The sequence below is a fragment of the Cololabis saira genome, chromosome 1 (assembly GCF_033807715.1).
Source record: "Cololabis saira isolate AMF1-May2022 chromosome 1, fColSai1.1, whole genome shotgun sequence".
NCBI lineage: Eukaryota > Metazoa > Chordata > Actinopteri > Beloniformes > Belonidae > Cololabis > Cololabis saira.
In genome coordinates, this window is record NC_084587.1 from 26,840,358 (window position 1) to 26,865,422 (window position 25,065).

The following is a 25,065-nucleotide window of genomic DNA, read 5'->3' on the forward strand; positions in this document are numbered from 1 at the left end:
TGAACCCATAGATAGTAGAAGAAGCATGCTGACTGCGCTTCAAGGGAACCTTTTTACTTTTCATTTGTTGTTTGAATGAATTTAAGTGTATCTGTTAGTCCTTTTGGGTGCTCTGTGTTTCGGTTCAGTGATTGTGCTGCTGAAGTCAGACACAGAGTTATTAGCTAAGTGTTGTATTTACTCCAATTCTAACCTGCAATCATTATAATTTGTTTATTCAAAGCAGGCAGCATTTGTTTGTTGTCTATTAAAGAGTCCGGTGTGTGGGTGTGTGTGTGTGTGTGTTTTGAGGATATATTCATTTGCATGTCTTGCAGCAAATGTTAGTCATTTTTCTTTTGTGTAATCTACTTTAAGCGCATTATTTCTACACATGTGTATTTGGTTTCCAAAGCATGGGCATATATTTGTCTAAGCTTTAGTGTTCATTAGCTATAGCGCAATACTTTATGGTTTTTGTTGCAGCTGCGGATTGTTTAATTACAGGACTAATTGGCAATATAGATAGTTTTGTGTGTCTGTGTTTCTAATCCATGGGATTTTAGTGCATTACCATATACAGTATAGCTGACTCTAAAATATCCGTAACGATTGTCATCAGTGGTAGTGTCATAAGTATTACTAGCCTTTTATGGGTTTTTTGACTGTATCTTTGCATATGTAATCCTCCTTTACGTTATGTTTTTAGACTTGTGTGTCATTTAGTATGTGTGTGTGCAAGGCAGCCTGTGGAGCAGGCAGAAGCAGATGCAGATCAATGCATTTATTACCAGTTATACTGATCTACAGCTCTGTTAATCCTGGTAAATGCTGATCAAAAAGTCTTCGGATACATTATGGGCCCATAACCGCCATCCTAATCCTTTTACTGTCTCCATTATTCTTCTCACTATTGCTCTGAAACGCAAGGAAATGTGAATCTTGAACCTTTTTAACATAACTTGTATGATATTACTGCAGGCAACTGAAAAATTATATCAGTTCAGCACCGTAGATCTTCCATTGATCAAGTGCAGGGTTTTCATTTCAGTTTATTTCAGAAAGGGTTTGTTGCAGCGCTAACTCAAAAGTTACTGAAGTTAGGCTGAATTACAGCAATTACGGATGTGTACAGTTTTTGTTGTTTTTTATTTTTCTCTTGACATCCTTTTGTCTGTTTTTGTTATTGTAACCCTGTCATTTAGTTTGTTTGTTTGTTTATGTATTTGAACACATTGAGTCCATGCTCGTCCTGTGAAATGTGCTATATAAATAAATTTGCCTTGCCTTGCCTTGCCTTGCCTTGCCTTGCCTTGCCTTGCTTTGCCTTGCCTTGCCTTGCCTTGCCTTGCCTTGCCTTGCCTTTTGATGCTATCCTCGGCAAAAGGTTGTGGTTACAATGCCAGTTTCATACGTAAGCACAGATCCAAACACAGACACAACATTCAGATGGACAAACACACATACACACTAAATACACCCATGTCTGTTGCCTAACCTCTGGACAGGGTTGCATCCAAGGTATTAAGGGGTCTTAAGAGGGAAAATTCACTAATGACTTCCTTTATCTCCAAAACACAGCTTTAAACCTGATCACTGAGGTTGATCATGGAGGCTCTAGCTCTGCAGACACACACACACACACCCAAAAGGCATTTTTAGATTGGATCCAGCTATTATTGCTGAATGATGAACACGTGTTTAACACGCATTGGGTAATATAAACACATATATTTGTTATTTGCCACCCCTTGCTTGGAGGCGAGTTGAGGAGAGGGAAGTGGAGTCAGGAAGTGTTATATGTGAAACTTAATGTAACCTGTGTGGGCGTGTAGACTTGACGTATTATCCCTACATCAGCAAGATTTATACGCGGTCAGACAGGTGTCATTTTCAAAACGAGGGTGGATGAACATCGGGATGAGCATTTTTTGGTTGGGTTTTGCCTCTCGCAAAGTGCTAGTTTGTCATTTTTGTGGCCAGTTGTTCAAATAATGGATGGCGTATGTATGCAAATTTATGGTTGCGTACATATGCCGGTTTTAGGTTTTAGGTGAACACCTGGTATACCTAAAAATGTGGTGAGCATTATTTACATTAAAAAGATGGTTGTGCAGTATATAAAAAGACAATTTGGTTTATCTGGTCATTTATTTTAATAACGTTGTTGCTGTATATTTTGATCCTGTAATCTCGGTCAACACCTTGAGATATAACAAGGTGTCTTTAGATGCACTGAATTTTAAACAAGCCATGCGTAATCAAATTGTCAGTTCAGCAAAGACCTGAGTAGATCACTTCTATTCTCATCAGGTCTTAGTTTTGTATTGCTAATGTAATGTACAGCATTATTCAAACATTGCATGCATTCGTAAATAAGAACCTGTTCTTAAATTGCTTGCCTGATGAAATAAAGGTTTAATTAAAAAAAAAAAATGAATTGGCGGGAGTTGCTCAACTTTTGATTGGCACTCTGCCTGATTGGCAAAGAAAGTTGAGCCCAGTGAAAAGAAATGTAGCCACAAAGAAAGATCAGTACTGCTGTGTTTGTATCCAAAGCTTTTCATCAAGATGCTAAGGCTGGATTTTGGATAAATAAGTCAGGCTGGAAGATGGGACTATAAGATGAGCTGAGATGAGAGAAAAAGGCAGCGATCTGAGCGGATGAAAGAATGAGGGCAGCTTAACTTGGTTGCTTATCTCACTTCATCTGAACTCAAACACACATGGACATGTGTACTCTTGACAATACTCCCTCTCTTTCTTTTTAATATGTATCTGTGTGTACTGTGCTGACCAGATTCATCTCACTTCATCTACAAACCTCACACCTCTGCTGTTGCGGAGAGATATTGTCCCTGGTTAGATGCATTGTTTCACCAATTCTTAGAATAAAGAACCATGACACTGGTTTCAATTTATATCAGAAAAACCATTTGGTTTCAAATCTAATGTAATAATTCCTGTGAGTGGGAGTGTGGACCACCTATATTGCTTCATCACAGAATAGAACTTAATTTAAGTACCGTATTTTGCGGACCATTAGGCGAACCACATTATTAGGCGAAATATCAATGAATGAATCTTTTTTCATACAAAAGGTGCAGCAGGTGATAAGGCATATGAAGAAACATACATAAAGTGAAACAAAACATTTTGTTGCTTTACTGTCCTGTTTCTCCCAACCTTTTCATTGATATCACCACATTTTCGTCCTTGAATCAAAAATAATAGTACAGAATAATGAACAAAGCGTCGGCTCCCATTCCTTTAAGGATTACTGTAAGAGTTAATGATGGGGGTTTGTATGTATGTGTGTATACTGTATATATATATATATATATATATATATATATATATATATATATATATATATATATATATATATGTATATATATATATATATTTATATATATATATATATATATATATATTAGGGGTGGGCGATATGACCTAAAATTAATATCACGGTATTTTTCATCTTTTGAACGGTGACGGTATAATATCACGGTATTTTTTGGTACGTTTTGGGAGGAGTAGCCTGTCCTGTCCCTTTATGTGAATAAGGTTAATATTTTTATAATATAATAAGTAAATGGTAGTATCCTTATCAAAAAGAGACATGGGAGAGTATTATGCATTCTCAACATATTTATTTGGCAAAAAACCTAAAGATCTTACATATATATATATATATATATATATATATATATATATATATATATATATATATATATATATATATATATATATATATATATATATTATATATATTTTAAATATTTTGTAAACCTGTCTTAAAATGTAATACTGGACCTCGGTTGGGCTGGTTGGACAGCGGGCGGTGGAAAATTTCCCTTAATTTTAAATCCAAAACTTGACAGGTTTATGCCATGAGTATTCATATACAGTAATCCCTTGTTTTTCGAGAGGGTTACGTTCCAAAAAGAACCCGTGATAAGTGATATTCACATAGTAGCAACCCTTTTTTTTTAAAATAATTATTATACAAAGCTTCAAATTGCGGCGATCAGCACCGCCTCGCACGTATTTCTCTGCTCTTCTGAGCCGCTGCAGCCCGACTCGCTCTGCAGCGTCTTTTTCTTCTAAAGCCCGCGGTACAGGTGTGTTTTTTCGAGAGAAGAACATGGTTATGGGTATTTTTTGTCACTCTTTTTTTCTTCTGGGCAAAAAGATTCTTTTAAACCGACATTCATTATTTTTTTTCCATCTTGAAGTCTGTGATTCGTATTCCGGCAGGTTGAAACAGCGCTCTGCTCCGCTGCCGTCAAAGACCCGCCCAGCTCCACTTCTGATTGGCTATTGTTAGTTTGGTTGAGCCAGAGCTGCTTTCCTCTCATTCCATTGGTAGACGAACTCGGTTGACTCAAACTTTTTTTTTCTCTCAAACCTTTTTTTTTTAAAAGCAGTCAAACTCGCACGCCGAGAAAAAAAAACTCCGTACGCGCCCTGCATTTCCTACTACTCTTGTCGTAAGGTGTAGCAGCAGTAAACGATGCCTGCATTGAAAGCTGTGTAGTCTTGGGACCGCTGCTCCGCTGGTGCTGCTCAGCAGCACCAGCGGAGCAGCGGTCCCAGCGGGACCAGCTGCTGGTCCCACTTGCGCTCGTTTTGGCCCGGGTTGCCTCTTCATATTCACGGGCGTGCGTGTTTTTTAAGTGATGAAACAGGTTGCTTGTGTTTCCACCTCTTGCTGTCACAACACGGCAGCACACCTTGCATATCACCGACGTTTTTAATGCCTTATTTAGGCTTATTATTTTATAATTGATTTATTACGGTATTGACGGTATTGCAAAATCCATGTCGTGGCGCAGTTTCACACCGGTGATGACTATGACACCGGTGTACCGCCCACCCCTAATATATATATATATATATATATATATATATATATATATATATATATATATATATATATATATACATACTGTACTATATATGTATATTTTCAGATTGAATGACAATATAAAACTCTCAAATCAGGAAAGGTTAAAGGGAAAAGGCAATGCTAGTAAGGCAGTGGAATCTTTTTGGAACAGCCAAAAACACTTCACCATGAGTGATATATGGGATATATCGTTCAATTTCAAGTACATTGGAACCTATTTTTCCTTTCACTGTGCATAATGCAGTTAAGTGTTTCAGGATGTTGATGAATTTGAGACCTTATAGGCAAAGGGCGCAAGGCTAAGGTGGACACCTGTGACCTGCTAAGAAAGAACTGCAAGATTCATCATTCATCAATAGCTGATGTAACCACATTGGCTAGGGATTTCTTTGGGAAACCTTTGTCAAGCACTACAGCATAGATCTGCATTCACTAAGATTTTACTCTGCCCCAACATCCTTCATAGTGATTACAAACTCACCACATGAGACCAGCTGTTATTGCTGACAGCTCCACAATGGCCTCGTTCTGTGCATTTTCCAGGTTCAGATGGCGTCTCAATGCTCGAGGGTTTGAAAGAGCTTGGTAACTAGCGCACAGACGCTCTGACATCCCACTGATGTGAAATTGAAAACTAATTCAAAGGCTCTCAGATTTTTTCTTCCGCTTTCTGCTTTCTTTCTCTCTGTCCCTCCCTCTGGCTTGTCATGGCACATGGTCGACTCAGAACGCATGTGTAGATTCCTGTAGTCATCCAGGTCATAGCAATTCTCAAAGGCTTGAATCAAGGCAACCTGACTTTCTTTTTTGGAACCCAAAAAAGGAACTCTGGTTGCCTTGGTTCAATCCTCAAGGGTTGGTTGAGAAGACAGAAAAGAAACTTTACACACTCAAAGACCTGGATAACCGTATGAAAACCTTTTTTTTCCTCCGCACAATTTTTCAGTTTTTCTAGGTTTACTTGAAGATCCAAAATTCCTCTCTTTCACAATATTAATGTTGAATGGATTCATGCATGCAAACGAGTTTTTGTTTATGTGTTACCAGCATGCCTCTGTGTCTCTTTGTTGATATATGTGCATGTGTGTAAGGTGTGTGTCCACGCACACAGTCCAGGGAGACTGTTATCTGATCCATTGAGATGAATGGCCTGTCTGTGTCTCTTCTATACAGCTGAAACTATCAAATAGCTCCTGCCTTTCTCACTTTGTTAGCCTTCCCCTCTCTCACCGTGGCTTAACCCTGTTGCCCATTGGTCTCCTGTTACGCCCCTCGAACCCTCATTTGTTGTTTACGAGGAAACTGTTAGATGAGTGGCATTTTATCTTGCAGACGAAAGTAACAAAAAACAATTGAGAAGACAGGAAAATAGAACCAGAGAGCAAGATTCAAAGACAAAAAGGTGGAAAGAGCCTCTTTGTCTGCCAGCATCTGTTGCTGCGGGGCAACGCAGGGAGGTGTGTGCGTATGTGGGTGACAGAGAAAGTTTGATGGTCAGGATTAAGTCAGACAGACCATTTGATGCCTGAGTGGTTCTACTCTCCTTGTTTCTCCTGCTAATGCTACAGTCTATTTGATCCTCTTTTCTCCTGCTCTCTTTCCACCTGTCTCTACTATTTATCTGTCAATCCTGTCCAGCAAAACTGACTATTGAATCACTATTATCAGCATGATTATTTTTTCCACATGGATAGAATTAATCCATCCATTAATTAGATTTAATTCCTTGTGTGGATAGACAGTATCAGTGGTCGTATACTCACACGTGTCTGTGTTGACCTTGAACATGGATTTCGTTTCTGTTTGAAACCCTGTTCTAAGTTGTTTTAGAGGATTAAAAATCAGTCCTCTATGATTCTTAATAGTAATCAGTAATCACCTTCAGTATTGCTCCTCTTCTTTTTAAACTGTGAGTGTTGTGACCACTGTTTACTGTAGTTAAGACAGGTATTTCTGCCTCTAAGTGATGTAACATTTCTTCAGTCTTGTATGTATTAGTTAGTCCTTCGTGCTAAGTTGGAGGTTATGCCTCATTAGGGAACATTAGCAGCTCAACTGGGCGGTAATAACAGCTCCATAAATCACACAGTTTCTGCCCTTAGGTCTTACTGGTATTATAGACTGTTATAATTTATCTTCCAGAGGCAACACTGCAGGTCAGTTTACAGGTCACTCTGGTGCTGTTAATAACAGATGGATTTTTTTTTACATTTACTTTTATTTGGTATAGTTTCATTTCTTGATGTTTATTATTCTCCAAATCTAAAAAAGCTGTTTTGCAAACATAAATGCCTCAGTAGGTGCATTGCTATTACCTACAGTACCTTTTACATAAAACAAGAATAATCTTTTGGTCGTGTTAGAAAATGATAATGGTCAACCACTATGTTAATAAATGTGCTGTACTTCTTAATTTGAAGTTAATTGACACTTTTACCAATAACCATCACATTGTCACTATTCAGTGACTGCGTTTCCATCAAGTAACCGATTAAATCAATTATAATCATTATTATTATTAAAGCACAAATGGTGGCGGCAGTAAGCCATGACACAATTTAGATCTTGTGATAAATTACTGATCATTATGCTGTCTCTTTTGACTCTGGAAGAAGGACATGATGAAATGCCAGTGGGTGTACCAGATTACCCATTGCTCTCATGTGCTTGTGATTTTGTTTAAAGCCCTTAGTATACCCAGTGAACTAAGCTTAGGAATGGTGCTGTATAGAAATTGCAGACCACCTGCTGCCTGTTTGGCAGAAGTTAACCATACCAGTACACTCCTTTTTCAGTGCATACCACCAGCCCAAACATAGCACTGGGGACCCCAGCTACAGTGACCTGTCACAAAACTGAGAACAGGTGGAAGCTTATTTAGTCTAGTGGTATTTTTTTTAATAACTTAGAATTGTGCAAAGAATATCTTAGGCTAATACTTTCTGCAAATAATTAAAAGTAAAATAGCACACAATCTGCTTAAGCCAGTCGACTGAACCAACATTGTTTAGTTGAAATTAGGGAAGAGAAAGCATCTCACAAGGAATCCTTTATCTGTTTACGAAAGAAGCTTGAGTAATCAATGTCTGATCTGCACAGTAGTGCTTCGTTATATTTTCTGCAAATTGACTTTTTGTTTGTTAACAATAAAAAAAACATTTTATGATGCAAATTTGAAATTACCCCCCCCCATCCCCCTTACTTTAATGACAGTTCCAGCACTTGTAAATATCGCCACTTTTAGAAACTTAGTCAAAATAAAAAGGAAGCAACAACAACAATAAAAAATCATTTTTAAAAGTCTGCCTCTGAAATGTAATTGACCAAGGTCTTTGCTCCTAACATGTAAATTTTCAGCTGTTCCGCACAAGTGGAGCCTGTAACCCAAGTAAGGGATGGAAAACAAGATCAAAGACCATGAGAGGAAAGTTACTGTATTTAATTCATCACGTTTGTCCTCTGTAAGTCCTCTATTTATTAACACACAGTTTGTGTATTCTTTAATACAAGACAAACTGCATGGCCTGAAAGTAAGTGGCTCAATGATAAAAAAACTGAAAAAACAAAAGCCGTTTGAAGAACCATTAGTTCTACACTTTATACATGTACACAATTTAATCTTCAGCATGGCCACCCTGTCTCTGGAAGTGTGCCATGTACAATATGCTCAGGGGCAGGGATGTGTATCATTAGGTTTACATCGATACCAGTATAAATACCAAGACTGCTTATGGGTATTGATACTTATTGATACTCTTATTGATTTCTATTGCAATTAAAAAGCTCAACATAAAGGTGTGACTTGTAAATATGTGAACAATCCCTGTATTTATGAAACATTACAACCAGAACCATTGCTTATTATACTTCTTCTTATGTGCTCATGTTCATATGAGCTGCCTCCTGTTTGAAAACCTCACCGCTTGTCATCTCCAGCTACAGCTTCAGTCTGTACCACAAGCATGCAGGGCATTTTTGCTGTACAAAGTCAGAGAGAGCTGGCCCAACATTTTAGGCATGGTCTCCCAAAAATTAAGGTTAAAATAGGTGAAAATTTGTCTGCTAGATCAGACCTACACCTACAATACGTTAGGGTCTGAAAACGAGCAATAGGGCCTTCCCATCCAAGGGGCAGCACCAATGGATGCTTATCAGACTGCCTTTGCAACACAGTTGCAGTGCTACAGCCAATCAGAGAAGCGAAAAAGTTGACGTAATCAGAGCTACGGAAATTAGTCAATGGCAAAATGTGTTGCATAGACAATTAAAATGAGCTGCCAGCAAAACAGCAAATACATCTACCTTACAAAAGAATTATTTGAGGTTTGTCTTTTGTTGCTTTCAAAGAAAAAATCCGCAGCTGCAGCCATTGACCCTGTTTACATCCAGATTACAATGTCTTTGCTCTGTCATCGTGTTAAGCCCACCTAGACACTCTCTGCAAGGATAGACTGGTTTGACTGGTTGCCCATGTCTTTTGACCTTAGTTAATGAACTCCAGCGAATGCTACAGCTGCTTACTGACTTACACAGTCTGAAAGATGATATTTTTATTTAAATCACAAGAGTTTGAAATAATTGTATAACTGTTAATAACTGCAGTCTGTCATATGAAAAATGTGTAATTTGCTGTAATTACATTTTATTTACGTTTTATTAGAGTAACCCTGAACTTCAGTAAATTTGGCTTTAACTGAAGAGTTGAATGCAAACACACTCAAAGTCAAATGTAACTACAAATGTTTTTGGCTTTTCTTTTAAAAGGTCACCTCTTAGAGTTTGTATTTATTTTTTGTCCCTTATGTTTAATTAATGCTCCGATTTTCAGGTTACTTTTGTTTTTGACAGCAGCTAGACTAAAAAGGTAAGACTGAATAAAAACAATATTGAAGAATATGAACTCATTTAACAGATGACAAAAAGGTAGTTACAGTGCCAATATATTACAGAGTAAAATGTCAGTAATGCATGAAGTACTTGGATGGGTTTTGGAAATGTCCTTTTACAGTTCAACTGTCTGAAGGCCTTTTGAAAAAAAAAAAGCTATTGCAGAACCTAGTGGTCCTGCAACGGATGCTTCCGAACCTCAGCCAGTGGGGTAAAAGGTCTGTGATGTCGTGTGAGGTGTTGCGTAGGATGTTTTGGGCTCTGGAGACACAGCACTTCAGATCAATGTCTTGGATGGAAGGGAAAGGAGAGACAACAATTTTTATCTGCTGTCTTCGTCACTTTCCTCACATCCTTGCATTCGGAGGCACTGTAGCCTCCACGCCACGCAGATGTAGTTGGTCAGGCTGCACTCAATGGTGTTACTGTAGAATGTGGTGAAGATGGAGGGGGCAGGGGCTCATCTACCGCAGGAAGTGCAGACACTGCTGTGCCCGCTTCATCAGTGACGCTTCACAGACCAGGTGAAGTTGTCGGTGATGTGGAGCCCCAGGAACCTCCACGGCCCTGTTGTTGATCAGGACTGGGCCATGGTCGGGCTGGCTTCTCCTGAAGTCAAAAATCATCCTTAGCCTTGTTGACTTTCAGGACCAAGTTGTTCTGACCGCATCAGCTGACAAGCTGCTGCACTTCGCCTCTGTAGGCCGCGTCGTCATCGTCCCTGATGAGGCCCACCACTGTTGTGTCGTCAGCAAACTTTACCATCAATGTGGTTAATTGGACAACTTCAAATCAAATCAAATCAAACAAACTGCTTTACATAAAACAAATAAACATTAAACATATTAATGCCCTGCCCCCCTCCCCCCTCCCCGCACACACACAGACAGACACAAGCACACCACAATTCACCCAAGTTACACACACAGACACACATGCAGACACACGGTGTAGACATGGCTGAGCACCAAAAGAGTTTAAAAAGTATAACATAACATAAAATCCTAAACTGGGTAAAGAATCAGTGTTTAAATCATCAGTCCTACATTCGTATACACTGACAGGCCTGTCAGTGAGGATGTTGAGTACCTAGTTGCATCGGGGGGTACTGAAGCCCAGGGATCCCAGTTTATCTACCAGCCACTGTGGAATCATGGTGTTAAATGGTGAGCTGAAGTCCGGAAACAGCATCTGTATGTGCATATTCCTCTCCTCCAGGTGTGAGAGACTTAGTTGAAGAGCGGAAGAAATGGCATCCTTGCTGGAGCGATTAGGCTGGTAGGCCAACTCGGAGGGGTTGACTGTAGATGCAAGCATGGATGAGATGTGCTGCTTAACCAGTCTCTCAAAGCACTTCATCATGGTGGCCGTCAGTGCAATGGGCCGGTAGTCACTGAGAGATGAGATGGTGGACTTTTTTGGCACAAGGATGATGGAGGCAGCTTTTAAGCAAAATGGTACTTTTGGCTGGGTCTAACAAGGTGGTGAAGATATCTGTGAAATACAAGCAAGCTGTTTGCACACTCTTTGAGCACCAGTCCAGGGATGGTGTCGGGACTCGGGGCTTTCTGAGCGTTGATTCTTCTCAGAAGCCTCAGGTATGATGAGACAGAATGCCTTCTCATCCTGAAGGGGCACAGCTTCCACTGTCTGGGTGTCGTTCAGTGCCTCAAGTCTTCCAAAGAAGCTATTGAGTTCATTGAGGAGGTCAACATCATCATTAACATGCAGGAGGGGCTACTCAGTAGTTGGTAATAGCCCCGAGCCTTGACATATATTGTGCTGATAGAATCATGGACAAAGTCCTGGATTTCCATGCTGCTGGCATGCTTCTAAACAAATATAAAGATTTGTTCCATCGATTAAATATATCTGTCATTTTCTACCAGAGGTGCCTTTTTATTTGAGGAGACAATAAACAATTGTCATGCTGGAAAGTACAGCTTTGCTTAACTTTATAGTTTACTTAGATTGTTGGTTGGAAAAACATATGTAGCAGGCCGAGTGCTACCGGGGCCGACCGAAGGATGGAGAGACACGGAGTTTCGTGCAGACCCTGTTTGTTTGTCACCAAAACACCGCCAACACGTGCACAAGCACCTTCACAGCAGCTTCACAGGAGACCTTGCTGCTGTGCAGCCATGCCTTATGAAGGCTGGCAGGGTGGAGAGGCTGATTGGGCCCACCTGTGCCCTAATCAGCCTGAGTGGCTGCAGCTCCTCCACCCTGCCACACACCCCCAACGCCAAACTCGTGCCGGGGTCTGTCCGGCCGAGCCTACTCCCCCCCCGCCCCCCTCGGAGCGGGAGAGGAAGCCCGGAATCACCGTCTGCGCCCCCGCGCCTTCCTGGTTTGGACGGATGACGAGACCGGTCGGGGGGCCTCCCTCGGCGTCGGGCCGACCGCCGAGAAAACCGCTCTCGGGACCGGGCCCATGGTGGCCTCGGGCCAGACGGCATCCGCGGCCGTGGCCGTGGTGCGTCCAGGACCACCCCTTCCTCCATGACGCGGCCCTGCGCCGGCTGCTGGTCCGCCTCCAGGGCCGCCTCTTCCCCCACACTCTGCTCTGGCCGCAGGTCCGGCCCCGTCTCCGCGGGACCCGCCGTCGCTGGCGGCTGCGCCTCCGCAGCTTCTGCCTCCCGGCCTCTAAGCTGCGGCGCCACCAGCGCTGCCGCGGCGAACCTCAGACGGGGTGCAGGGATGGGTCGCTCCATTGGCCCCGCCGTCTCGGGAGCCGTCGCCTGGCGGCCCGCAGCTTCTGCCTCCCGGCCTCTAAGCTGCGGCGCCACCAGCGCTGCTGCGGCGAACCTCAGACGGGGTGCAGGGGTGGGTCGGTCCGCGGGCATCAAAGCCGCCAGCACAGCGAGCTGATGCCCGCCCTGGTCCCGGCGAAGGGCGGCCAGGTCCGCCATGACCTGGGCGAGCGCGTCCAGGGCCCGCTCCATGCCTCTCTCCTCCATCCTTCGCGCCCCACGTTGGGTGCCAGATGTAGCAGGGCGAGTGCTACCGGGGCCGACCGAAGCATGGAGAGAAACGGAGTTTCGTGCAGACCCTGTCTATTTGTCACCAAAACACCGCCAACACGTGCACAAGCACCTTCACAGCAGCTTCACAGGAGAGCCCTTGCTGCTGGGCAGCCATGCCTTATGAAGGCTGGCAGAGTGGAGAGGCTGATTGGGCCCACCTGTGCCCTAATCAGCCTGAGTGGCTGCAGCTCCTCCACCCTGCCACAACATAACTCATGTATTTCTGGATGAGGTTTTCTCTTCTTTAAAGTGAAATAATAAAATCAAAGCAGCACAAAAATATCAGATTACATTAAGGGAATTACATTTTTCTTGGGCAGTGTGTATCATCTTGTGGCACTATGTTGCACATCAACAATGATGAAACTAATTCACAGAGCTATGGTGGATCTACATGGCAAAGCCGAATAAAAGAACCAAGAAGGTAATAAAAGAAGAGATGACATAAGTAGGCCTGTGTGGAAAAAATTGATTCTCCATTTCTAAATTGATTCTCATATCAATTCCTAAAAATTGATTCACATGTCTAAATATCATTCTTTAATTATTACATTTTTGGCCGGTGAACTTTAATCCCAGTAGTCGTGTCATTTAATTCATGCAAGCATGTGGTGTGAAACTATCAAACAATGATCATGGTGTCAAGTTTAATGCTATTATTAATATGTTGTTTAACTACACAAGTATGTAGTTCAGGTAACAGTTTAAAAAACATTTTTAATACCACTAACCCAAATCGAGATCGGATTGAATTGAATCGTAATATTCTGAATCTTAAAAATTGGAATCGATCCACAGCCATAGACATAAGCATGTCCAAATAAGAGATCAAACAAGAATAAACCTTGGACAGTGTCATAAAAGTGACTTGAGGCGTTTTTAGTTTAGATCCCGCTTTTATTGCTGGATTATGAATGCATGTTTAACAAGCAAGGCGTGTTATTTGCTACTACGTGCTTGAAGGCGAGTTGGGAGGTGGAAGATGTGTGGGCGTGTAGAATGACGTATGACAGGTGTAATTTTCAAAACAAGGATGGATGAACATTGGAATGAGCGTTTTTTGGTTGGATTTGCTTCTGGCAAAGCCCTGGTTTGTCATGTTTGTGGCCAGTTGTTCAAACAATGGACCATTTTTTATGGTTGCGTACATACGTCAGTTTATGAGTAGCTCGCAGATCTCCTTCTCACCCCGGTTACTCATCTTGCAAATATAGATTTGAAATATGATGTTCTGCTGCTGCCTGTTATTATAATTAGCTGTTTCCTTATTTTATTTAGTAAAAAAGAACAAAAAAAAACTCCCCTGGTGGGTTGTACTCAGGTTACATGATCAACAAATCCCTCCCACTACCCGCCACCCTGCGTTAGTTTGCGTTAGTGCACCCTCCGAGGCGAGTTATTTGAGGGGCCAGGACACCAATGTGAAAGGAGCTTTAGCCTCCACACCTATAGGGGGGACCTCTGAGCTAAACAAAATAGCTTAATTTCCTTAGTGCTGCTTTAAAATCTTGAATCATCCTAAAGACATGAAAAAATGTTAATAAATGTCAATCCTGGTTGTGTGTAATTCACTGTTTTCCTTTATTATCAGGGCAGCCCCCCCAGTAATGTTCATCTATATGAAATCTTTTACTATTTTCTTTTTCTATAGATTACATTTTACATCCACATCCATTAATAGGAACAGTGAGTGAGTGTTTGCGCGCGTGTGTGTGTGTGTGTGTGTGTGTGTGTGTGTGTGTGTGTGTATTTCCATTCTGAGGTTCTGTACTATGTTGTGAAATAATCTTTGGCATTAATGAGGGTGTTTTACTGGAACTTGCATTTTGTCTGTCGTCTTTTGACTGTCAGACACATTAATCCTCTTTCTGTCTCAAATGCTCTCCTCCTTCTCTACCCGCTGTTTTCCTCAGCTGCTTTTCTGCTGAATAGCCAGACCCACAAGATGCTTGCTAGAAGACTCCACCAACATTTTCTTGTATAATAGCCACTGATATACAGTACATCAGCTCACCAGCTCTTTATTTCTCTGAAATAATCATTTCTTTGTTCCTTCGGCTGTGCTGATGCAACACTTCCTCACATTCTTTTTCCAAAGTAATTGAAATACTTGCTGTTTTCCTTGTTTTGTCGAGTTGCACGTTAATTATTCCAATGGTTCTGTTGTTTCTTTGTTGAAAACTGCATACGTCTGTATGACAGGTATCTTATTTGGTGTTTACTGGAAAGTGTATTAATTAATCATTCATAATGGAATTTGTGTTTTAAATTATACCCACACTCAGATGAAGTTGTCACAGTTGAGCCCCTCTGACAGTTTAAGAAGAAGCATCAAAGCCTCTCTTTCAGTCTCTGCCATCTTCCTTCTCTCTGGTTCAATCTGTTGAGCTGTTGACAGGTAATTTATGAGTGAGAGTAAGGAGGGGGTTGTACTGAGACAGACCTGGCATCAGCAGACACACAAACAGACACTCACATTCACACACATAAACAGTAGGTAAATTATCACCTTGTCCTTGTAAATTATAGCCGAGTTCAGAGGTCAATGACCAGTACCTGACCTTTCTTGATACCAGATATAAGCGTGTCTCTGTGTGTTAAGGCATTTGCACGTGTGTGTAAGCATTTGTTCTAAATGTGAGTGTGTATGTTTTGTATTTGATGCTCTCTTTGCTGGAAAAATGTAATCAGCTTCCGAGTTGAGGTGATTTAATCTGTAGGTGGATGGATTCATTACAGGACAGACAGATCAATGTCACACACTCTTTCTGACACACACACACACACACACACACGCACCGAGTGGGTAATTTATATGATGTTAAGTGATTGGTCAAATGGCAGAGTTTTGACGTTAACCTTGAGGTCACGGTGGGCAGTTACCACCACCTGCTTTTTCTTTCTCTGATAATCGTGTGTCATTTTACATAACGACAAATCCATGCCAGGTTTTACTTTCACACTTTTTTTTTGCGCCTAGTTTGAAGCTGGAGCTTTACACTATCAGATTCTGTGTTCCTAGATGTGGGAAGACTTTTCTCTCTTCAGGGACTAGGATATGATTGTGGAACTGTGAAAAAGCAAAAAACAAAGGAGATAACGGGGTCACAGAAAGTCTTGTTTGTCGTCTTTATTTTGTATGAATTTTTTTTAGTAAGTGTGTGTTTGGTGCATTTGTGTATTCACTCCCTGCTGTTTTTGCTCTCAGGGTAATGCAGCGCTCAGGCGTTGTCTGTGTATATATTTTTTTCTATGCTGTGGATGTATTGTGATTTAAGTATATGCAAATGTTTTTATCTCACTGCATCCAATCCTGTTTTGCAAATCTGAAGCCTTAGGAGATGTATTTTGGGTCTTTTGTTACGTGGCAGTGTGTGTGTGTGTGTGTGTGTGTGTGTGTGTGTGTGTGTGTGTGTGTGTGTGTGTGTGTGAGAGAGACAGTGTGTCTGTACAAAGTTGTTAAACTTAGAGATCTAGCCCTTAAGTTAAAAAGATAGTGGATTACAATAACAGTCTCTGTTTCACCAAATTATATGGGAAAACCAGTCAGCATTTGTTTACAGCTTTCTCTGTTTACAGTCTTCTCTGTGTTGGATCCTTTTACCACACACAAACACACATGCACAACTTAACCTAAAAAGCAAAATATATAAAGAGTGTGAGGAAGTGAAAATCAAAACCCCTTTTGTTAATGGTGTGGATATAGATTCTATGACTTATACTTTCTTTTTTTTTTCTGTCATATTTAAGAAAAAAGTAAATAAGGGAATTTCTTGCTGTTGTGCGCAATTGTATTTTCTACATTTTTGTTTAACCTGGACATAACGTGTGTTGTTACTATATCCTTATATTTAATTTCTTGATGGGGGGCCAAAGCAACGAGAAAAAAGAATTGCATCTGCGCTTAGGAGGTTAAAGCAGCCCAAAAGGTTTTGGTTTTCTTTAAAATAACAATCTCAGTTTCATTTAAAAGACCATTTGCTTACCTAGATGAAGTGCTGACTGGATTTAACAGTCTACTGTCCCCACCATAAGTAAAACCCTCCCAAACTAACTTTGTTCTTCCAACCTGATGGGACAACTGCATTTTGTTTTTATTTTCCTATGTCACATATCAACACTGATAAAGCTAGAGCTGCATTGTTAGACATGATGGCAGAGGTCACTGATCAAGAAAGTAATTATGTAAGAGGAAATGAGAGATTGGCAAAACAACAGACTAAACAAAAGTAAATCTTGGAAAGTGTCATAACAGCAAGTTAACCTTTGCATCCACAGAGGTCCCAAATACCTAAAAATGACAGAAGTCCCTTTGTGTCCCTTACAAGGAAGGATTAACTCAACCCAATGTCTAAAACCGGATGATAATAAGTATAAACATTTGACAGGGAGATAAAGAATCAAAGAAGTTTCCCTTAAGCCGGGTATACACTGCGATTGCTAGTTTTGAACCGATTTTCCACTTGTGCGACTATTTTTTGGATTGGGTCAAATTTTGACTCAATTGTTGGCCGTGCCTCTTGCAGTATACGTGGGGTAACGATGAGAGATTAACACCACACTACGAGCTTCCGATCACGAATCATGTGATCGCAAGAAAATCAAACGTGTTTGAAATCCTGGTCGCTCCTCCTGAAGGTATCGCACAGTTGAAGCAGCTATGACCCTATTGGCCTCATCCTTTCGCAGAGAGCATGTGCAATCTCTGATGTCACGTCAAAAACTATTATTTGTAGTTTAAAGTGTTGCAAATTCACATTACAAATCATGTTTCATTAGCAGAAAAAGAAAGACCCTACTTCCCACGTCTGCCAAGCCAATTCCTTGTCCAGACACGACATCGTCTTATCTTTTTTTTATTAATCGCCACACAGAATGGCACAAATTGTCAAGGCAGCGCATTTTTTCTTGCTGAGCATCTTCGGTGTCTCCCACTTCGGGGTTCCTCCTCTTCTACTTCTTTTTGACGTTGCTGTTCCAGTACACAGATGTCTGACATGAGTATTATGAACGTATAGTGTGAGCAGACAGGTCGCATCAGAGCATCGGGACGTACAGTGTGAGACCATTACTCGTAGGCTGCGAACTTTTGAACTCAGAGATGTAATCGTGCAGTTTGAGATGGGGCTGAATCAAACTATTTAAAATATTGCACGGTGTATGCCCAGCTTTAGTAGAGAATATAAGATTGCAGAGCATTTGCCTTGAGGGCAAGTAACAATATAAGAATAAATGACTATTTTAAACCTCTGACATCAGTCACAAACTTCATTCCACTTTAGCGATGGTGTCGGTAGGCTCCATACACAGACAAACCCTGGTAAATTTAACCTTGTGAGTGAAAGGAAGTACATAAAAAAGGACCATCTTGTGCTTACCTGGCATCGATTTCAGATCGTCAGTTGCTGATTTCAGGTACCTCGAGCTGTCATACTGATCCAGTTATATGAGAGCAGTGGCCATGAACTCTCCTCCTCATTTAGCATCCATTGGCAGTAGTATATCTGACATTTGGTTGTCGAGGGGTGCACAGTAAAGATGCTGGCCACTGTAATGAATAACTGTAATTAACCACATATACTCATGTGTGCTTTGTGCAGGCTGGAAAGCAGGCTTTGACTTCAACCTTTTGGCTTCAATCCTTTTTCATATCAATTAGAAGAATTAAGAGATTAGGTTTTTGAATGCAGATTTGCATGAATTACCTTATCCGAGGGAAGGAAGGGAAGGCCTGTGTTGCTTTCTGTGTTCACGCACTTGTTCTGCTTCTTCTCAGGTTATTTTCAGTTCTAGAATTCATTTGGAAAAAAAATCCACCTTTTTTGCTATAAAAATTTGCTATAAAATTATTTATGGTTTATACCACGGTCTGTGTGAATACTCGTTTTCGATTGGCTGGCAGGTGTACATCAAAAGTGATAATCTACACCTAGAAAACAAGTTTGGTCAAATTGCCTGATATCTTTAATATCATTGCACTGGATCAACTGCCAGGTGGTAACCACGGCAACGAAGAAGAGCCGGCTACTGCAGGACGGCGACATGAGTGATTTTGTAATTTATTTTAATTTATTTGGTTAATTTAACAATTTTGATGACTGGGATGCAGAAGAGGAGAGAAAAGAAAATAGGCGAGCGGAGCTGAGCGGACTAGAATATCTTGCGTTGCTAAGTCGTATCTCAGGTCCGTCCTAGTTACTGGAGAAGTCAACACTGTGTCCATTGCATAAGGACCTTATGGGATGGTAGTGATTGTTCCAGGTATTAGTCAGACCCTCATGTGTTACCAAGGAAACTGAAACTACCCCTCTTCTGGTATGCAGCTGCTGTTTATAAACCCAGGCAGGGTGGAGAGGTTGATTGGACACAGGTGTGCCACAATCAGCAGAACCAGGCACACCTGCGTGCTGCTCCCCCGCAGACCACGCCCAATCCTCCACTCTGCCACACACATTAAAAAAAAGTCCGGTGATGGTGAGAAGGGGAGGGGTTGCTCCCTTTCTCACAGACACGTTTCACCAGCCAATCAGGATTGGTGTAATGAGATTAATGCTTCTGAGGTCTGCAGCTGGGCGTGCATCCCATAGTGGGACATCGAGGAAATATCATGAAAGAGAAATTGATTTCCTACTTTTTAAAAGGCCAAAAAAATAAATGATAACAAATCACTGTTCTTTTTTATTAATTTTTTTCTATAAAACCACTTCTCTTTCTGATTCAAAGCTGATAAAATGCAGCAGGTTATATTAAGTAGCAGGTAATATATGAATATATTATATAAAAATCTATACAAAATAATACACCAAAGACGTTACTGTCAATATATAGCAATCTTTTTCTTTATTTTCTTCTCATATTTAAATAGGAAGTATTTTTAAAGGGACTGTCTGACTGTGAGGAATATTTGTTTGTACCTCTTAAGAGCTCTTGACAAGAACATTTTCCCACAATACATTGCAGATGGTGGCCTTTTTATAACTCTTAAGGCAGTGACTTTTGCTTTTGCCATTCGAAGGACTCACAGAGAGCTATTTAAAAAAAATGCACTCTCACTTATTTAACTGAACGGACTGAAATCTTACCCTTTTCACAGCTTCTTTGGAGAGCTGTTTCTTTCTCACTCTTTACTTTACAGTTTTCCTGCATGCTTTCCAAGACTACTGAACTGCAAGCTGAAGTGCTTTTTCCAGACCAAAATACCAGCTTGATCAAACTGAATCATACTTGTCAAAAACTGATGCAAGGAGTAACTTCTTTATTTATGTTTTTTTTATATAAACTCACATGAAGTGGAATAAGAAGTAAAAAAAAAAGAGAGGTAGTTGGTGGTCATTTCAATGGATTGTGACCTTTGGTCAATGCCTTTAAACCCAATGATTCAACAACTGTAATTTTAGTTGGATAGAGACCAAATTAGAAGATAAGTATTTGGTGGTCATTTTAGCACTTTCTCTAATCTGTTCCATCCCCAAGTAATGACCTTCAACCTCAATGACTCATAGCATAGGCAAGAGCAGCACACTCCCACACAAGAGCAAAGGCACACACACAATTTCACTTCAATACAAACTCCCTCTATTAGGCTCTTAACTCCTCCTGAGTGCTTTTACCTAAGAAACTACTTGATACTTCAACACACTTCTGCCTATTTTGGCAGCATCTCCTTTAGAGCAGCTATTTCACAGTTTACTTTGTCTGAATCAGTACATTAAGAAGCTACCTTCGACAAGTTGAAGTGATTTTAGTCCCCTAAGGGCCCGATTTACTAAAGGTTTGCGTGCGTAAAAACCTGTGCAAACTTGACAGCACCCGCAAACCAAAGTGCCAGCTGATCTACTAACAGCGTGCAAAGACGACTGCGTCTCTGAAATGCGCAAAATTGCACACGCAATTCATTTAGTACTTTTGCCCTGATGAATAATCAATATGGGGCGTACCCGGCAGAAATCCTAAATACTGGGAGGGGAAGATGCAAATTGCTCCATTTACCACACGCAATGACATTTACCAAGCCTGAAAGTAATTGCGCGTATTGTCATTGCGTCTGTATTTAATACGTTTGAAAGGAAGGTGCTAATCTGCTGCTGCTGTTATTGTGGCAAGGAGGCAACATCCAAAATCAAAGAATACGCAGAGAGAGAGTCTTTATTCTGCTGCATGCTATTTTAAAAATGGTTGCACAAGTTTTATTAAAGGCCACTTTTTCTTTAGTTCTCCGCCTTATATCTTGCCACCTTCTTTTAATGTGCCCCCCTCCACTCGCCCACAAGCAGGCCAAGCCTTTGTGCCAAAACTTTGTATTTTATTGATTATTTATCTTATTGAACGTGAAATCATCCTTCGTAAATTACATTTAATTAAAACCCGTGCTTATTAATCACAAAACACAGGTTAAACATCATGACCAAATCCGCTCCGACCCGCTGTGTCAGTGATCAGGGCAGACAGACTGCAGCTTCGCCTGAATTATGGTTCTGCGTTAAATCGACGGCCATATGATGGTCCCGTCTGTCACACATTTACTGTCAGTGTTTGCTATATAATATATAATATTTGCAATATACTGTGGACATCTGAATAAAAACTTAACTCATAAATAGATGAATCAAAGCGCTCTCCAGCTCTGTGTCTGATTGTCTTTTTCTCCTCAGATCATGCCGAGCACCGCCGGGTCACGCAAACCCGACCAATTATATTAAAATCAAATTCAGTCCTGTGGCCCGTTTTTCTATTTCGTATTTTTGATCTGTGCCTAAAATTGAAATATGAAAAACCAGACGTTTTTCCGTTTTTTGTCTTACCAACTGCATTTATTCTATCGCAGGTTTTCTCCGATATTGCGTTTCTTTTGGTAATGTTTAAATTTCTTTGCTGTAGTTCATGAATGTGTTTATTTGCCTCTTCCACTAATATCTCTAACTCCAACTCGTCAAATTTCATTTTGCGCTTGTGACTTGTGACTGTGCTTTCCATCCACTCTCCATGGCGCAGAGTTTGCGCTCGCAAACCTTAAGACACGCAACACCTCATTTAAATACTGCTGTTTGCACCTGTTATCAATTGCGCACGCAATCTTTGTTGATCACCCGCAAACCACACGCAAACAGCACGCGCAACTTTTTCAGTGCACACGCAATTTAGTACTCTTTATTTAGGATCTTAGTAAATCGGGCCCTAAATGTGTCTTTTGCAGTTGTCTTTGTACAAAATGTGCTTTAACTGCAACTTCATGAAGATCACATGGTTCATCTCCTAAACACCTAAAAAACTTTTGTCTCACCCACCCATCACACCCTGAATTCATTATACCACCTTTATGTTTGCATCCATGTGCATAAGAGACCTTATATTGATCTTCACAGTTCCCCCTCAGCTTTCTAGATGTGAACATGTCTCACATATGAACAAGGGCAGCTTTTCACTAAAACATTATTGTGGACAAAGGGATGTATAATAATATTATTGCAATATAGACAGGAAATGCAATTATTAATAATTGATATGCATTGATATATTAATAATAATAAAATCACAATTTAATTTTAAATTATTTCATTACGTTTTTTTCTTTAGTTCAGCAAAGTCACAACATGAGCATGGAGAAAAGAAACCATTACTTTAAAAATCCTTACTTCTTCTTCTGTTTCAAATTTGACTTTATTTGGTTTGAGAAGTAAAAAAGTTGAACTCCTGAATAAAAGATCCACAAAGATTGATCTTATAAACAGTATTAACTGAAACAATGAAATATCAGTTATTTTAACCTTGAGGGAGGGATTAGGAAAAAGCTCTTTAATATGTTTTCACAAGGGCTTACCTCTTGGAAAGCTTTAACTTTCACCTGCCTCCCTTGCTTTTTAGTATGCCAGTCTTTACTTCTTACTGCTGGATACTATTCATGTGTGCTTTTCTCCTCCTATTCATTTTCTCTGAGTTTACCTGAGTTGGATCCTTGGCTCCCTCTCAATTCTTCGATGCTGCTTGCTTCATACACAACCAAGGGAGAGAAAATACTACCAAGGTCTATGCTATGAAAACTAAGTTCCAACAAGTAAACAAAGAAGTTTGTTTACTTGTTGTTATGAACAAAGCTTTAAAGCAGCACTATGTAACTTTTCCACCTTAATATAATATTTCCAGAGTCATTGTGATGGTACATCAACTTCCAACAGGTTTAATGACACCTGTGTCATGGTCTGAGGGGTCTGTATCGCCTTAACTGGCACTATGTAACTTTGAGGTGCGTGGTAGGAACCCTGCCACACTAAAAAACTACATATTTTTACAGCTTTGACTGCTTTACGGCATACGTCACTTCCCCCTCCTTCCCGATTTTGCAGTCGAGACGAGAGCTGGGCGGGGTGTGGAGCGCAGAGCTCAGGAGAAGCTGGTATCACGGCCGAAGCAGCGAAAAAAACAAAGTTTTATCGGAGGAGGCGAAAAAAAGAAAGCGGGAGAGTAACAAGCTAAATGCCCGGACAAAATAAATAAATAAATGAATAAATAAATAAATAAATAAATAAATAAATAAATAAATAAATAAATAAATAAATACATAAAAAAAAAATGCCCGGACAAGAATAAACATTGGCCCGGCGTTCACTTGCTGGCGTGAGATGAAAGACGATGAGGGGTGTCCGACAAGAGAGACAGAATTGTTATGATACAAATGTAAATGTAGAGTTCTATGTTCAATAAGAATCAAAATTAGAATGTTTTCACATACATTCGTCTGGGGTTCTAGTATTTTTCCTGAGAACTGTAAAATTGTGCAGGGCTGATCTGCAAAATATAAGGAATGGGCATTCAGTTATTCATAGGTTATAAAGTATTTTTTTATTTTGTCAGTAAGTATGTTGGACTACTAATTTATGACGAAGTCCCTCTAAAAAACTTTTGTAGTTTGGGGTGCATTATCTCACTGAAACAGAACAAGTGGGCGGGGGTGACTTCACTAATAAAACCAAGTTGAAGTTAGTGATTTTCAACATCGTCATATTATATTGTTTAGCCAAAAAATAGATACATTACCTCTTCGCTATCCATCCTGCAAACGACCGCTGAAAACAGAAAAGTTGTTTTCAAAGTCTGTCCCGTCTTATTTCATTCACTGTCAAAACAAATGCACACGACCGGAACAGGAGTTTTCCGGCAGTACGTGCTGGTGCTCATGGGAAATGTAGTTCTTTCTGGTAAAGCACTACCGCTTTTGTCCAAAGGAGCCGCCAAACTCAACAAAAGATGAAAGTTACATTGTGCTGCTTTAAAGAAATGGATGGAAAGATAGGTTTTTTACTGTATTGCTATGGTATTTTGACTACAACAAGTCACAAACATTTCATCAGGACTTCAGAAATCTTTATTTGTGTGTGGAGTCATATGTCTCCTTTGATGGTACCCACATCCTAATTGGAGGAAGAATTACTGTCTTTGATAAATGTATCCATCTATTCAAGACCCTACCGTCCAGACAGCCTTTGCTTTTAGTGTGTGTGAGGGGGTACCTATTCATCATGCCTGCACACATTTAATTTTTATGCAGGCTTCCAATTCAGTCATGATGTGAGGGTGTGCGATCAGAAATCTTTGATGCTGGATGAAATAAAGTGTCTATATGTGTTCCTGAAGGCTTTCTTTGTGTAGAGTAAACATTGCCTGAGGCTTGACACAGCCCTGAACTCACGACATTGTTCGTTCTTCCTCTGGAGCAGACAGAGAAGTTGTTGGAAATTTAGCTCCCTCTGATTATTCGTGATGGAACTCATCAAAAGCTTGCCATTAGAAATACATGTGCAAACGTGCACGCATGTCATGTGTCAGTCAGCGTGAGCGCAGTTGATTTGTTGCTGTGATGGTGCACTGTGTCATGCTGATCCACGACCTGTCTGTTTCATTGCCGGGCAGCATATCTGCATCCTTTGCCTTCACATGAAATAACATCAGATTTCATTACATCTCTCGTGGTTGAAAGCTGTGGCAAATACTACCTCAGTGGTAGACTTACAGTACAGTACCTTTTGTAGTTAACGTGTTTCTCCCATGATCCATGCAAATCGTTATCTTTGCCCTCCCCCGAATCTACTCTCTTATCATTGTGTACTTCCATTACATCTGTTCTCTTTTATATTCCACTATCAACTTCATTTTCTGTCCCGCATACTCATTTGATAGCTTTACACAGCTACTATATGCTCTCTAAACCATGCTGAGAAGCAGACAAAAGTGAGATAGGCTGCATATTGAGTTGTAGAAATATGTTGG

The 25,065-nt window shown here is 40.5% G+C and overlaps 2 protein-coding genes across 4 annotated transcripts in view; one reads left to right on the forward strand and one right to left on the reverse strand.

Annotated features, from left to right (window-relative positions):
• The window catches only part of brat1 (BRCA1-associated ATM activator 1), a 507,632-nt gene that overhangs the window by 334,859 nt on the left and 147,708 nt on the right, over positions 1-25,065 (reverse strand). The window lies entirely within an intron of this gene.
• Positions 1-25,065, forward strand: part of LOC133441855 (protein sidekick-1-like) — a 383,972-nt gene that overhangs the window by 91,220 nt on the left and 267,687 nt on the right. The gene's annotated exons all lie outside the window — the stretch shown is intronic.